The sequence below is a fragment of the Mustela putorius genome, unplaced genomic scaffold (genome assembly GCF_011764305.1).
Source record: "Mustela putorius furo isolate JIRA1106 unplaced genomic scaffold, ASM1176430v1.1 tig00003834_pilon_pilon_pilon, whole genome shotgun sequence".
In the NCBI taxonomy this organism is placed as follows: Eukaryota; Metazoa; Chordata; class Mammalia; order Carnivora; family Mustelidae; genus Mustela; species Mustela putorius.
Window position 1 is genome coordinate 87,289,815 of NW_025421987.1, and position 12,725 is coordinate 87,302,539.

Sequence of the window (12,725 nt, forward strand, 5' to 3'; positions counted from 1 at the left end):
GTGTGTGTTTTTGTTCTTATTTTTAATATGCAAGTTTGGCTTAATTTTTTTTCTCTAATGATCGTCATGAGATGAATAAGAGGGCTTAAGAATTTGCCCATTTGTGTTCAGAAAAGGCTGGCCAGCAAAAGGTTTAATAATACCTCTCCCTTTGGGGATTTAATGTCCGGTGCTGCTGCCTGAGTTTCAAGAATTAATGCCGCAAGAGGACTCCAAGAGCAAAAGAAACACAATATAAAGGGTTGGGGTTAATTGTTAGATATTTCATTCAAAATGACAACTGGAGAAGTCTGTTTTTAAATACATTTTGTTGCTCTTTTCTTCTTGACTCGTTTCTTGTTGGTTTAGCTACCTTGTTGTCCTTCCATCTCCCATCTGGTCACTTTCCCGTGATCTGCCCAGCGTCCCCCTGGCTTCCTGTGGCTAGTTGGGTTGTCCTCCCATCAGGCAAGATGGACACACAAGTCTGCAAAAGGGTGGTAATGGTCCAATCCCCATGCCCAAGTAAGTACACAGGGTATCTTCTAGAAAGGAATTTGAAGGAACTGAGTAGATTAGAGATTGGGATACCGAGTCAAGATTACACAAAGATCGAACTGTCCCTGAGAAAGTACATTTCCTCTTATTTAATCTGGGAATAATCTAACACAGATACTTTACTGTTCAGAAAGCACTTTTCATATATACAATCTCAGTTGACCTCATGATTAAAAAGCCTTTGATTTGTGTTAGGAACTAGCGGTACCACTGGTTCTAGAAAATGAATGTGGGGTAGACCTGCAGAATCCTTTTGGCTCCCTGAGTGGCCCCTGATTCAGAAGGCATGTGACTGGAGTCTATCTGACTTTTGAACCTCCTTCACTCTTCTACAGGCCCATCACGCTATTCCTCGTATAATTTCGGGCTTCTCACCTTAGCTAGTGAGCGGTGCAATAGTATTGAACAATTTCTGTTGCTGGGTGTGTGCAGCTGCCTTCCTGCCATCTGTGGAGTTCCAGCAGCATTCCCATCTCCGTCTGTTCAGGTAGCCAATGCTACTATTTGCCGTTTTATTGCATTTTGCCCTGATTTACAAAAATGAGGGGAATGGGGGAAAAAAGAAAATTTCATCAATTTAGAACAGTTAAGAGGAAAAGCAGCGGCACACTTTTAACCTAGTGGATGTGAGTACAACTACGAAGGAAAGAACAAAATTAAAAGGCTTATTTGAAATGCTGGAAATCTATTTTGTACATACATATTTAGTGGACTTGTATATTTGATGTTCACTATGTACTGAGTTACCTACTTGAACATTTCTTAGAAATAATTTCCTGTCCATTTCATAGCCCAAGAGAACTGTTGATCATTACCTGCCCTTGCTTGTCCCTCTCTAAGACTTATCCAAGAGTCAGTCACATCCTAAGAGCTAGTGTTACTAGTCTTGGCTAGAACAATCCCATAGAGATAGTGTTTTTGCTATAATAATAATGTTAAGGGGGCTTTGTCACTCCAGTTAATCCATGTTCCAGATAGCCATGATTTGAGAAGTTAAAAAAATACTCTTTTATCATTTGACGCTTCAGTTCACTTTAAGCTTTATCTGAAGCACACAGTAGCATGGAAAGATTTGTATCAAAATTCCATAGATTCTTCTCATTATAAACCATTGGGGCAGAATAGCGGTGTTGGGAAATGATGGGAAGATCTTAAAACCAGGATCCAGAGCCCAAGCTTTTTGCACTATGGTACACCTGTTTTCCCAGAACTTTGTGCCATCCACAATTGGAGTGCTGGTCCTTGGGACAGCTAGCTCCCTACCAAGTAGACTAAAGATAAACATCTATCTGGGAACATTGCAGAGAGGGTTCTTGGGCATGGGAGATTGTAGCCATCATATGTATGTTCTTTTCAACCAGAAGCTTCTACGTATTACAGAGTTGTCAAGTGAGGAACTGTGAAAAGTTGCCCTCTTTCTGAGTAAAATATATTTATTGAGGCCAGGTTCTGTTCCAGTACTTTATATGGATGAACTCATTTATATGGAAGAGAAGCTGTTAACCCTCAGTGTGAGGCTGAGGAAATTGTTTCATGTCACAGCCTACAGGTGGTGGGACCAGCATTTGAACCCAAGCAGTCTGCTCTAGTATGCAGAGAATTTGATGAAAGGGGATACAAACCCAAACTGTCACAGAATACCACACTGAGTTTTTCATTTCTTCGGTGGCCTTTGAAGCACAAACCTTCGGGTGATCCTTAGGTTTCAAGCTTTTCGCTGTGGCTCACTTTCAAGAGGAACTGGCCAAGCTGAGAAGTAGCTATGGGCTAGTAGCCATGGGTATGTTGTCCCTGGAATTTTGGGGGCAGTATATGAATCCAGAATGACCATGGAATTTCAGATGATCTGGCCAAACTCTGGGTAATTCCTAGAGTACACAGATATCCTTTCTTTAACTCTCACTATAGAACCTGAGAGCCTCCTAAGTGATCTGGACACAGGTCCAGGAAGAAGACACCCTGACTGATATGCCTCACCGTTACCCAGAAAGCAGTCTGTGAATCTGCAGGGTTCTCAGCAGTTAGCTCAAATAAGACCGTGCCTAGCCCCACATCTGAGGTTCTTTTTTTTTTTTTTTTAAAGATTTTATTTATTAATTTGAGACAAATAGAAAACACAAGCAGGTGGAGTGGCAGAAGGAGAGGGAGAAACAGACACCCCACTGATCTGGGAACCTGAGGTGGGGCTCAATCCCAAGACCCCAGGATCATGACCTGAGCTGAAGGCAGATGCTTAACTGAATGAGACACCCAGATGCCCCCAAGTCTGCAGTTCTGAGTCCATGTGTTGAGCGTGTGGTGAGACTGTCTGGATGCAAATCCTGGCTCTGCCAATTAACAGCTCTGTGACCCTGAATAAATATCTTAACCTCTCTGAGCTTCCATCTCCTCCCCTATCTCATATTCTGACCATTAAACAACATGATGTACTTGAAACCTACCACAGTACCTGATGTATAGCAAGCACTCTCTATTTTTTTCTTTTTTTTTTTTTTTTTTTTGAGAGAGTGAGGGGGTAAGCAAGGGGGAGGGGGAGAGAGAATTTTAAGCAGGCTCCATGATCAGATTGGAGCCCAATGCGGGGCTTGATATCGAGACCCTGAGATCATGACCTCAGCTGAAATCAATGACTTAACTGACTGAGCCACCCAGAGGCCCCACAAATACTCTTTAAATATTAGTCATTGCTATGGACTGAGTGTGCCCCCCTCCAAAACTTCATTGGTTGAAGAGCTAATCCCTAGTATGATGGTATCAGAGGTGTATTTAGAGGACCCCAGAGAGGTCCTCAGGTCATGAAGGTGGAGATCTCATGAATAGGATCAGTGTCCAGATAAGAAGAGGACTGAGAGAGGATCCATCCACCATGTGAGTTCACAATGGGAAGACTGCCATCCTCGAATCAGGAACCGAGCCCTCACCAGCCACGGGACCTCCAGCACCTTGATCTTGGTCTTCCCAACCTCTAAAACTGTGAGAAATGAATGTTCGTTGTTTAAAGTGTCAGTCATGGTAATTTGTTGTAACAGCTTGAGGTAAGAGTTATTATTGCTATTCTATAATAAATGTGACTCAACTATTTTTGAAGCGATTTGCATTTCTGGTAAAGCATCGTCTTTTTGAAACACTAACAGGTTGTCTATCCCCACTGTCAAACACTATAAAACACACTTTGACCTGCACGTTTGTGGATTTCTGACTTTGTGACAACCCGCCACCAGACACACACATACACACACACACTTGCTTTGGAAAACAGGTGCATCTGCTGAAGAGTTTCTGCAGAGAACCAATGGAAACTGGCACTACATTCTCAGTCCACTCCAGGCACAGAAAGAGGAACGTACTAGGAGAGACATAGGCTAAGTAGTGAAAGGTGGAAAAAGGAAGGAACCACAGAGCCTTACAAGAAATAAAAGCAGCTGTCTCCAGAGCCCACCTGCAACATGTACACATCAGGAGGCCTCAGATTTTATGGGCCTTTGCTCCCACAGCTGTGACAGGAGGACTCACAGTGCATGGTGTGACTCCCATCAGCATGCGGTGTGGGGGGTGCTGGTGGGACCAACTCCTCCCTATTTGCCTGGGACTTGTTTCAGGTTTGGGAACCGTAAGTCCCCCATCCCAGAGACCCCTTAGTCGCAGGCAAACCAGGAGGGTCTGTCACTGAAGGGGCAACTTGCCCAGAAACCCATGGAGTTCATGTCATTTATGTCGTGGGCCTGCAGAGAGGGACAGCCGAGGGATGGGAGGGGTTAGAGCCTGGCTGAGTCCTGAGAATGCTCGCTGGAGGAGGATGCCATGAGACACGTGCATGGAGGCCCAGAGAAACAGGGCCCAGGGCAGCTAATACAGGGTGAGTGTGCCCAGGCAGGCCAGTGCCCAAGTGCCACTCCCAGGCCTGTTCAAAGATTGACATGCCTTGAAAACAACATTCCACTTTGGATGATTATACAGGGGACAGGGAGAACGTGACTTTCTTTAGAAAAAGCTATACATTCACCTGGTTTAGTACGTTGAAGAAAAAGGAATTATTGCATATACTGACTGTATGATTAAATTGTGAACTTCATTGTCTTTCATTTCCTAGTTTTCCGTTTATTTTAATGAAAAAATTTATCCATTTATGCCAGGAATATAGACCTCTTACATGGTGCTAAGCTTAAAGTTCTCTGAAAACATCTTTGAAATTATTTTTCCTGATTGTATGTTGGTGCAGTTCTCCCACTTTGACTTGTTTTATTCTCTTGTTTGTCTGTTCTTTGTTGCGTATGGTTATTTGTTTTTTGAGTCTTGAGCCAGGCATCTGCTTAAGGCACGCATTAAGGGTTATAATTTTACATAATAAAATACATTAGCCGTTTCTGTGAACAGTGGTATTGTGCAAGCACCTGCCGGCTGGCTGGTCCCAGAGACCCCGTGACAGCCCGAGCTTGGGGACAGAGGTTACAAAAACCCTCCCGAGGGGAAGCCCAGCACCCGCAAGGTCTCCTTATTTCCACTGGAGGGCGCCGTCTACCGTGGAGGGGTTGGGGCCGTGGTACAGCGAAGGACTACGGAGCCCCGCCCCGAATTTTGGACAGACTGGCTGCCAGGTTTCCCCTGAGTTCTCTGGTCGTTTTAGCTCACTCGTCCCGCCCCGGATGACCCAGGCAGGGGCTCTGTGTGCTCTCATCAAGCCTGAGACAAACCCAGTGGTGTCTGGTAGAGAGAAGGAGTGAGCAAAATTACATCTAAGGTAGAGAGAGCTGGACTGTGGAAGAGAGCACAGATTTCATTTGGTATAAAACCAAGGAGGACCAACTGCAGACTGTGTCCAAAGGAAACAGGAGAGGAAAACAGTACTGATTCATTACAGTTATTAAGCAGCCGCTATATGCATGACGACCTTTGGAGGCCTGGAGGTGCAGGGATGGCTCGGGCCCGCCCCTGGAGGAGAAGCCCGGCCAGTCCAGTGTGGGGGTGCAGGCTCGTTCCCTCCGCAACCTGCCCACTGACCCCTCAGCTCAGACGCCCTGCCAACACAGAGCTTGGGACGAGCGTTGTGTGCCAGTCCACGAGGCCATGGGCACACAAGGAGGCATCTTGGGCCATCCTTAGGCCAGTGTTTGCTGAAGAAGGTTCTGGTTCTGGGAAGGACCGTTCCTAATGACATGCTGAGTTTGCTCCTGGACCGTGGCCTTGGTCACCTACTCTCTCCTTCACACGCCTTCTTTGAAAATGGTATCGCGTGCCTCTCCTTTGCGTGGCTCAGAGCTAGACCCTGCCACTGCCTGTCAGGGCACAAAAACTCCTCCATGGGTGGTTAAGGCTGTTTTCAGCACCCCAGTGGGGAACCGGGTCCCAGGGTGTTGGAGACACCGTCAGTGGGGCAGAGTGGAGGTGGGATGCAGGCTCTCGGGGCACGGCAGTGTTACATTGCTACTCAGCTGTGGGGTTCAGGGTGCCCTGACTGGGAGGACAGGGAAGGCAGCTGAGTGTCCGATGTGACACTCACATCGCATTTAATGTGCTACAGAGGAAAGAGCAGTCAGGCATAGGAAAGGGAGGGGAGTGCTGATGGAGTTCATGGCTATGCCCCCCACGAGCGCAAGCCCACCGTCTCAGGTTCTCCAGCCAGTAAACTCCCTGACTCCTGTCTTCGCACTCATGGACAGAAGACATATGAATAACAAACTGACTTTCGACCTACATTTTATTACATCAGAAAGTAAATCAACCTTGAACTGTTAGTCTTGGATTTTATACAAAGAGATAATGCTGCCACCCCCTCTCTGTTGGTTTAAACTGTCCTGAGTAACCATTTCCTATTCCTTTTCCAATGTGATACTCCCACATGTCTTTCGTTAAATGTCCTATTTTCTGTTCGCTTCTCAAAACATACTGTTAGTGATTTGGAGTGAGTAGACATTGTTTTCTAACCGTGATCCAATGACACAGGCTGTGTGACAGCAATGCTCTTCTGCAGGGCACCTCTGACTGTTCCCAGGCTCCTCTGCACGCCACCTCCTACCCCACCGCCCCATACCTCCGCCTGTCCCCAGGCCCTGCTGGCCCCTGGTCTGGGCGCCCTGACTGCTAGGCACCACCCTCTTCTGCCTGAGCTCTGTTCCTGGAGCATCCAGGACCCCCAGTGAGTTCTGGGCAGACAGTGCAGGGAGCTCTCTTTGCTCTTCTGTGTTACAGGCTGTCAACAGGCATCAAAACAGAAATGCTTGAACTTCCTGAGGTCTTCTAGGGACAGCCCCTCTTCAGTTCCTCCTCATAATAGGGCTCAGATAATGAGTTCAAAGCAGGGCCAGTGACAGACAATATTTTGTTGTTCCCTTTGACCAGGGAGGAGGCTTCAGTACCAGGCAGGCCTTTCAGTCCTGGCTCTGTTCCAGGGAGGTGGGCTCCGCCCGGAAGGCCCCTTCTGCAGATGGTGTCCTGGTGTCTGGCTCACCCATCTTCAGATGTGCGGCAGCACAGCGTGGGATGGGCTGAGGCTCTGGGGCCACACAGAACCTACCAGCTATCTATGGAACTTGGTCCCATTGAATTTAAGAAAGGAAGCCCCAACTTTTAGAAACCATGACACGTTTGTATTGGAAAAGAAAAAAAAAATCAGTCAGTTAATCATTCAGTAAAAGAAAAATCAAACATGCTGATCCAGTGGCAAACTTTAGTCCACATGCAAATCACACTGGAATACAGCAAAATGTATATTGGCATGTCATTCATGATCTGTGTGTTAACAGAAATAAAATCTGAAATGACAATTTTAAGACAATAAGGTTGAGGAAGAGACAGATGATTAAAAGAAAATCATCTGTCTTCGCGTTGTCCCTTATTCGTGTCGCCAGCTGCATAAATGCCGACACCTGCATTGTTCCCTGGACCACTCCAGACTTCTGGCTGGGGCAACCTAGTGCTATGGAAGGAAATGGGGGCCGTGGCCATGTGCAGTAGTGGGAAGAGGGCAAGACAAGCACCCTGGTCCGAATTCCACCTCCACCTCCACCTGCTAGGCAAATGTCTGCACAGAATTTGCGTTATAAAAGAGAGAGGACAGAGAGAGTCAGACAATGGGGATTCCAGGTGGGGTTTTCTCTGGGTGTGTATTTGATCTACTATTTTCCATGTTTCAATATTTTTATTATTTTTTTTCCAGTAGTCATACTTTTCAATTAAGAATATCTTTTTTTTTCAATTAAGAATTTCTATTTGATTATTTGTTATCTCTGCCTCTCCCCATCCCTGCCCCTCCCTCGCTTCTGGTTCTTATGAATAACATGGCTAGATTTCATTGACTAGTTGGGCAGCCATCTAGCAGAATGGCATTTGGAGGAAAGACGAAAGAAGACCTTGGGGGAAAGGACTGGCCCCTGAAAGGCCAGCTAAGCATGGCACTGCCCCTCAGGGACAGGAACTTGGGTTTACAAGGGGTCCGGCCATTCCCTAAACACAGTCCTTCCGTCTCTACCTCCCGACTTGGTCAATATACTGCTTCCAATCAGACAACCATACTCTCGTTTCTACCTGTTGAAAACCTGTCCATCCTTCAGGGTCAGACTCAAAATGTGTCCTCATCCATGACTTGTTCTTCCTTCTCCCCTGCCCACCCTCAGCTGGGAATGAGTCTCCCCTTCTCCCGTGAATGCTGATAGTACTGGGTTCCCCTTACGTCCCACTTATCGTTCACAGGCCTGGCTACGTGATTTCATGGCTCAACATGAAATGAAGGCACAGGTCCCCTTGTTCAAAACTTACTAAAACTTTTCAGGATGGCATTAAACCAAGGGCAGGGCCCTTTGAAGTGTGAGTCACACATCACTGAGCAGGATACTCGCCCTGCTAGCTGGCTGGCTGATGACTGGGACACCCCAGGGGAACTTGTGAGATCCAGGGGACAAACATGATCCCTTAAATGCCTATTCAAATCTCCTCTTAGGGAGCCTCCTGAGCTGCCAGCCTTCCTGAACCCAGTTAGGCACCCCAGCACCAACATGCCTGGCTCTTAGCTAAGGGTGCTGTTCCCTGAGCCCCCCAGCCACGCTGCCCTATGCCCACTTGTCCTTAGGTCTTGCCAGGTTGGCCACTAGCACCAGGAATGCGGAAGAATCCATTGGTTATTTTCCACAATACCGCTACCTCTCCCTTTCTCTTTCTGTTGCCTCCGTTGCCAGAAGTTGCCAACACATGATTCTCCCTGCCAGGATGCTTGTGCAAAAATGCGGTCACACTCTTATACCTGTTTTATTCCCTTTTTTTTTTTTTAAGATTTTTTTCAAAGATTTTATTTATTTATTTGGCAGAAAGAGAGAGAGTTCAAGTAGGCAGAGAGGCAGGCAGAAGGAGAGGGAGAAGCAGGCTCTCTGCCGAGCAGGGAGCCCAGTGAGAGGCCCGACCCCAGGACCCTAGGATCATAACCTGAGCCGAAGATGGCTGCTTAAGCGACTGAGTCACCCAGGCGCCCCGTTTTTGTTTTTGTTTTTGTTTTAAATATTTTTAAAACCTTTGTTAAGATTCATTTGAGAGAGAGTGAGAGCACAAGGAAAGGAGGGGCAGAGGTAGAGGGAGAAGCAGACTCTCCACTGAGCAGGGAGCCCCACTTGGGGCTCGATCCTGGAACTGAAGGCAGACACTTACTTAACTGACAGCCACCCGGGTGCACCCACCTGTCCTTTTACTCTAAGTGGTAATATAGATACTCAGCTGATGCAGGAATGTGAAGTGTACTATCTCATTTAATGCTCTTAATCATTTGAAGTATGTGCTGCTATTATGCCTTTTATAGATGAGTAAGCCAACTCAGAGAGGTTAAGCAATTTGCCCAAGATGATAACGATAAGGTGTGCTTACTCTTACTCACTGGGCTGTGTTGTCTGTCTATAGGCTAATTGAAGGCAAAGACCGTCTCTCTTCCCCACGGTACCACTTTTTTGCGTTCAGTCCTCGTGTGCTATTGGGGTTATTAAGAGCTCCCATTTATTGAGAGTTCATCGTGGACTACCCTAGGCTGAGAGTCTGTGAATGTTCTCAGTAAATCCTTAGCACATCTCTGCTAGCCGGGTTTCACTACCCGTGTTTCACAGATGAAGAAGCCAAGGCTTAGCGAGATGAAATCTCCCGTAAGGTCACATAGTTAGTAAATCCTGGCACCGGGGTTGGTCTTGACTCCAATGGCAGGGCTCCTAATCAAGCTGAGCTACTCCCACATCTTCTCCTTCCCGCGTCCCCGTCCTCTCCCACCCCCAATCCGGCCCCCTCCATCTTACTGAGCCTTACCTTCCTGCTAGTCTGCATCTTCACCCTGCCTCAGCCTTTATTAGAATTGGAGTCCTGGAGGCTCAACTGTTACTTAACGGGCCGAATGCTTTGGCTGCCTGTTGCACAATCCCGGCACAGAAAGGGAAAGTTGCCCCCATTATCTGCCCTGGCCCTGGAACCTTCTCTATTTCAAGTCATGGCCTCCTAATGTCCTAACAGGAACACCAGAAGCAATGACGTTCTGTATCATCACAGGACTTCTAGAGATCGGAGAGCAAGCACTGAAGACATGTCACCAGCTGAGAGCTTTGTCAGATTCACGATGAATGGAAACTTGTTCCCCTCTTAGAGGTCTTCCACTAACCTCACACATTTTCCCCCCTCAACTTTCAAGAAGTCTGATCAAGGCAATCTGTGGAGAAGAATGGCCTCTCTGTTTCTTGGTCTCATGGTAACTCTTTCTGAGAGTCCAGATAAGTCCCTGGAAACCAGGAGAAATTCTCCAGTCCTATGAGTGGCAAGTGGCCTCTCTCCTTGCCTACTAATTGCTGAATTGTCTTTCATCTGTGCACACAGGTGCATTCCCAAGTCCGCTCCCCCTCAGAGCTCTGTGAAGTTCATTGGACTCCCAATCACAGGATCATTCACCCTGTTTTTAACCACTGCTGCCAGACTTGCCTATTCAATTAGATGATGAGGTGGTCTCAAAACAAAGTCACCTGAGAAGGATGTGCAGAAAGAGATAATGGAGGTCAGAGAAGGGTAGTGGGATAAAACATGGGTGTCTCTAAATCCCTAAAGCCCACCATATAGACCAGAGAGTTGACTTAGTCCATGTATATCCTGAGGGGAGAATCTGGGCCCATTGGTGAGGTTACAAGTAGACAGATGTTGACTCAATATGAAGGAAAGTTTTCCTGAGAACTGGAGCAATTTTGCAATAGAATGGAGTACTGGCAGGGTGGAGAGATTCCTGTATCTAAACGTCCTCAAAGAGAGAATGGTGGGTGCCTCTGAGCTGAGCGGGAAGCTGCCCTAGTGCCTCTTGCTCATGGTCATGGGGGCCTAATCTGTGCTGGGCAGGAGGCAGGTGCCGGGGATACGAGAGTAAAAATGACATAGACACTGCTGTTCCATCTCAGGGATTGTGTTCCTCGGGATTTAATGCAGGCTGAGGGCAGGAACAGCTTACACTTCTCTTGTGTGTTCATCATAACCAACATCGTGCTATAGAGCCAGACCCACTGGTGACCATCTGAAGACAAGGGCTGTATCTCTCATCTGTGCCTCCTGAGCGCCTCATACAATGTAAATGTCCAAGAAATCCCTTTGAAGTTAATGTATATATTTCCAGAGAATAAAGAATCCCAGGCAATAAATGGATCTACAGAAACTAAAATACTCACTCACTGTCAAAGGGACCCGTTCCAAACCCAGTAATCTACATGATAGATAAAGAAGTGCCTCAATTTTCTAAGGTGGGATGAGTTACTTGACTTCAGTGGCCTCACTATAACCATTGGACCCTCCAATGGTAAGACAGCTCTTCTGAGCATCTCTATGTCCAAGAGCCCCACGAAGCCCATCAAAGGGCCCATTAGAAGATGACCATTTCACCTCTCATCTTCCTTCTTGTCTGAAAATACCACTCACCTTGTTTTGAAGATATCAAAAGTTGATGACAGAAATCAGCAGAACAGATGGATACAATTTTCTGCATTGACTTCCATTCCCTTGGAAAACATTTAACCAGAAATAATGTAATAACTTACCTTCTATTTACCTTCTAAATCTGAAGTCAAGATAATTTCAACACCAGCTGAGTCATCACTTCAGTCAATAGGTCAAAGTCTCTTCCACTAAATTGATTTCCAGATATTTTCCACTGACTGAAATTATGGGAGTAAGCTAATTTATTTATTCTTTTCATTGTTAACCAAACTCAGTACATTTTTCTATTTTTTTCACCCACCTTTCTTCAACTATGGCACATAGCTGTGTCTTCTATTAAGAATAAGGATTTGCTCACTTATAGGCAATGCACAGCAGTCAACTTTCTCAGCTCTCTTTGGACCATTTATTCTTTTCATTTGGGGTTAATAGAGAAAAAAATGATTGGGCTAAATCCAGGCTTCATCGCTGTGTGATGTGGTCAAGTTGCAGAACCTCTCTGAGCCCCTGTGTCTTCCTATAAAGGAGGAAAGATGAGAGCTCCCAAGGAGTTATGATGATGAAAGCACAATGCTTTCCACAGAGTAAAGAGTTGCTAACATTAGCAAGGATGATGACATTTTCTTGAGGAGGAGCTATACCACCCTCAGAAAGCCCAATCTCTCTATCCTTTCTTTAACTCTACAGTGGTTAACCCTGTGTTTTGTTCAGGATGTTTGCATGGGTGTCAAGGCCATGGTAATAGTAAGAATAGTAGGAATTCTTCCTCCAAACTGGGACTGGGTCTAAAGTGTGACACAGGAGAGGCCTAGAGCATAAGATTTAAGGAGATGCAAACCTGAAGATGAACACCTCCTTAAATTGTACCCCTTCACCCTCTCCTTTGCCCCACCCTAGTCCAGGCCCTACTGTTCCCCCCACTGATTCACTCAAATGCAGTTTCTTTTTGGGGTTTTGATATGCAGAGCCTGGTCATGGTTATGAGTGCAGGATTGTAGGAGAACTTGTAGAACCCCCTCTCCACCCAAAGAAAGGGAATAATTAATCACCGCTGGTCACTGTGATTTACTAATTTTTGCCATGCTGTAGTTGGGCCCACATCTCCCAATTTTGATGTGTTGGCGCCGACTACAAAGGGCTTTTCCAAAATATCTCCCAGGGCAACTGGTACTAAGTTACCTTCATAAAAAACCTGATGGGTCCTTGGGCAGGGGTAATTTGCATTCCATTGACCGACGTTTTACATTGCAGAAATAAATTCCAGT